A 4,340-nucleotide genomic window follows, 5' to 3' on the forward strand; every position below is an offset into this window, starting at 1 on the left:
CATTTGCTAAACCAAATGACATCACAATGAACTCATAACGCCCGTACCGAGTACGAAAAGCTATTTTCGGTACGTCCCCTTCTTTCACTCTCAGTTGATGATATCCCGACCATAAGTTGATTTTTGAGAACCAACTTGCGCCTTGTAGTTGGTCGAATAAGTCATATATCCTTGTAAGTGGATATCTATTCTTTAGCTAGCGGTAATCTATGCACATGCGCATACTCCTGACCTTCTTTTTCACAAACAATACCGACGCTCCCCATGGAGAGACACTTGATCACATAAACCCCTTATCGAACAAATCTTGCAATTGGGACATTAGCTCTTGGATTTACAAAGATGCAAACCTGTATGGTGCTTTGACAACCGGTTTAGCCCTCGGTACTAGTTCAATACTTGTCACACCCCCAAAATCCTACCTGTGGAGTACTACCGCTTGGAGGCGTGACTGACCAGGATCCAGCCACCAATCATACTGAACAAGCATATAAACAGTTATAAAAGTTTAACCAATACGATTGGTGTTTCAAAACAAATAAGTTAAGTTGCAAGCGGAAGCATAAGTTAAAGTTATAACATAAGTTCAAATGTTTTCAAATAGAACACGACACGCAGCAAACCGTGTCCCACAACGACTCTCCTCCATGCAAGCTCCCACTGAGTACCTATGGTCCTGCAAAGCATGTAGTAACGAGTCAACAACTAGTTGAGTGAGTTCACGGTTGGGTGTTCGTTTTAGTTATTTTGAAAACAGTTTCCTTTAACTGGCATCCTGCCGTGGGGGTTACCCCATAGTTTAAAAACGTGACATGTTCATTCCCAGTTACTCCGGCACTCTAGCCGTGGGGGCTACCCCATGTTAGTTATCAGGCATTTCGGCCGTGGGGGCTACCCCATGCGTACACTAGACTCGTTACCATATCGACTGCTGACTGTAGTCATGTTTATGTGCCCTGAATACATCAATGTCTATCATCATTGACGTGCCCCAGATCCATTAGTTCACGCCCGTCCTCTGCGGCACGGTGTGAGGTTTGTCAGACCTAAATAGCGCTATCTAACTAATGACCCGCTCGCCATTGGCCCGGCGATTAGTCGATACAAAAAGGAGGGACTTCGTGATAGAGTTTTAGTCTAGTACGAGTTATCCGTCCATCCGGACGAGGAATCACATTCCTGAACCATAGCCGTCCTACCCAAGGAGGACGAGGAACCCACGTTCCTTAACCCCGTTCCCAACCCAGGGAATCCCATGCTTTGTAAAGGGTGTGAACTCACCTTGGTTTGCTCGGTAGTAACACAGAAAAGTTAACCAAATTGCAGGCAATCAATTAGGTCCTATCACAGATATTATTCGTATCAGATTCAAGCCAAGCAGTGCACGAATGTTCAACACGTACTGTTCACCGGTAATAATCATGGCAACACGTTTAACAGTCCAGAGTTATCATTCAAACACAACCCCAAGTCTAAGTATAAAGCCCGAACAGTTGGGCTCGTAGTAACAGGCCCAAACAGCACATCAACAGTAGTACAGAAGTCCATAAAGCCGGCCCATTGACTAAGGCCCGTAACTAAGCAAGCCCACTAAGTGTGGTCTCGAGTCGCAACCGGACTCGCAACGTGGTTTCGAGTTGCGCTGGGTGGTTGCGAGTCGCAACCCTTGTCGCAACCACGGTTTCGGTTTGTGCTGTTTTGGTCTCGAGTCGTAATCTATGGTCTCGGTTCATCATGCTGTGGTTGCGAGTCGCAACCAGGCGTCCTTGACTCGCAACCGGTGTCGAAACATGGAGATTTCGAGTCGCAACCGGGGGTTCTCGGTTCCCCAACAGTGGCTGACTCTGCACAGTTGTACTATCCAATAGAATTTGGATGTCATGCAACACAAATATTGTACTATCCACTAAAACATGTTTTATTGTCTAATAATTCATGAATTCAGATCAAACAAGCAGAATTCAAACATTTAATCCACATTCAACAAGTTCTTCATGTTCTTCAAAACACTCAAACACATTCATAACATGTTCAACCTTTATCCAACACATCTTGCATCAATCCTAAACATAATCATGAGTAACAATTCCACTTATCTAATATAACACATAAGCTCGGTTCTATACTAGGCCGAAAGTATAACATATGTAACTCGATTTCATGTTCATCAATATAAATGGTTCAATCTTCATTTAAACACAAGACACCAAAATTCATCATGCTATATACATACCCGAAATCAAGACCTATTAACCGATTATCAACATTGTGCACATTAGGACATCATAAACATCAAAAATCATCATACAAACACTAACATCCCAACACAATAAACATCTAATCCTTCATTTTATTATTTAACACAACAAACATTAGTCAAAACATCATGGACACTAACCGGTTGGTGAGGTGTGTGAAGCTTCTAGCCGATTGAGTGTGGGCCGAACCAACCTCCAAAGATCCGAGAATGATGAGGTGTTTGTCTTCTTAGGGTTTTAGTGAGAGGGAAAGTATGAGAGTGTGGGTGTGAGTGTTGTCCAAGAAAATGGCAAGGGTTGCCATGAGTGTGATTTATATAATCCTCTTGGTGCACCCTAAAGGGCTTACTAGCCGGTTAAGGAGGTCACGGCCCAATGGCCCAAACCGGTCACTAGGTTCTCGGCCCAAGGCCCATTCGGTTACTATACACTCGAGACCTCATGGTCTCGAGTCGGGTTCCTTGTTGTCTCGAGTTGGGTTCTCGGCTCACCTAATATACATACATATATATACCATACGTACAAGCAAGCACATAGTTACATAAAATGTTCACTTATGTCATTATATTAACAAGTTACTAGTCACGAAATGTTTCAAGCAAGTTACATCAAGATACAAGAAGGGTTCTAAATTTCGAGTTGTCACATCATCCCCAAGTTGAAAGAAATTTCGTCCCGAAATTTGATGGCACTCACTGAGGAAGCTAGTTAAGTTGTCTGGTTTTCCCGGTTTTCCTGGGGTGTCACATCCACCCCCCGTTGATCTGGAATTTCGTCCCGAAATTCCGTAGCTTCAGCCTCAGTAGCGGTTGTACTGTCCTCAAACAGTTGGGGATACTTTTGTTTCATCCGATCTTCGCGCTCCCAGGTGAACTCTGGGCCGCGACGTGAGTTCCAACGAACTCGAACGAGAGGTATTCTAGTGCTCTTGAGGACCTTAACATCCCGGTCCGTGATTTCGACTGGTTCTTCGACGAATTTCAACTGTTCGTCGATCGTGAGTTCCTTCAGAGGAACTACGTGGGTCTCATCTGACAGACACTTCTTCAGATTCGACACATGGAAAACGTTGTGAACTGCACCGAGTTCTGCTGGTAAGTTCAGTCTGTAGGCCACCTTGCCTATTTTCTCAATGATTTCGAAAGGTCCAACGTATCGTGGGTTGAGTTTGCCTCGTTTACCAAAACGAACCACACCCTTCCAGGGTGAAACTTTGAGTAATACCCGCTCCCCAACCTGGAGCTCAAGTGGTTTCCTGCCCTTATCGGCGTAGGCCTTCTGACGGTCTCGAGCGGCCGCCATGCGTTGTCGTATTTGAGCAATCCGCTCAGTAGTGTCTACCACATGTTCTGGACCAGTGATTTGACTATCCCCCACCTCTGCCCAACATAGAGGTGACCGGCATTTACGTCCGTACAATGCCTCAAACGGAGCAGCTTTAATGCTTGTGTGGTAGCTGTTATTATACGAGAATTCCACGAGTGGCAGATGCCTTTCCCAGCTGCTGCCAAAGTCGATTACACAAGCACGAAGCATGTCTTCTAATGTCTGGATAGTGCGTTCGGACTGCCCGTCCGTCTGTGGGTGATATGCTGTGCTCATATCAAGACGTGAGCCAAAAGACTTGTGCATTGCTTGCCACAGTTCTGAAGTAAAACGTGCATCTCGATCAGAGATGATAGAAGTGGGCACCCCGTGCCTCGAAACAACTTCCTTGAGGTATATTTCCGCTAAAGTGGAGAATTTATCCGTCTCCTTAATTGCCAAAAAGTGTGCGGATTTCGTGAGTCGATCCACAATCACCCAGATAGTATCATTTCCACGCTGTGATCTAGGTAGGCCAGTAACGAAATCCATGGAAATCTGCTCCCATTTCCATTGTGGTATCTCCGGTTGTTGGAGTAGGCCTGAGGGTTTCTGATATTCCGTCTTGACTCGCGCACAAGTCAAACACTTGCTGACGTAGGTTGCTATGTGGGCCTTCATGCTAGGCCACCAATACGTAGTTTTAATATCGTGGTACATCTTGTCCGAACCAGGGTGTACCGAGTAGCGAGATTTGTGTGCTTCATCCATCACAAG

Source organism: Helianthus annuus, chromosome 10 (assembly GCF_002127325.2).
Source record: "Helianthus annuus cultivar XRQ/B chromosome 10, HanXRQr2.0-SUNRISE, whole genome shotgun sequence".
Classification (NCBI taxonomy): Eukaryota; Viridiplantae; Streptophyta; class Magnoliopsida; order Asterales; family Asteraceae; genus Helianthus; species Helianthus annuus.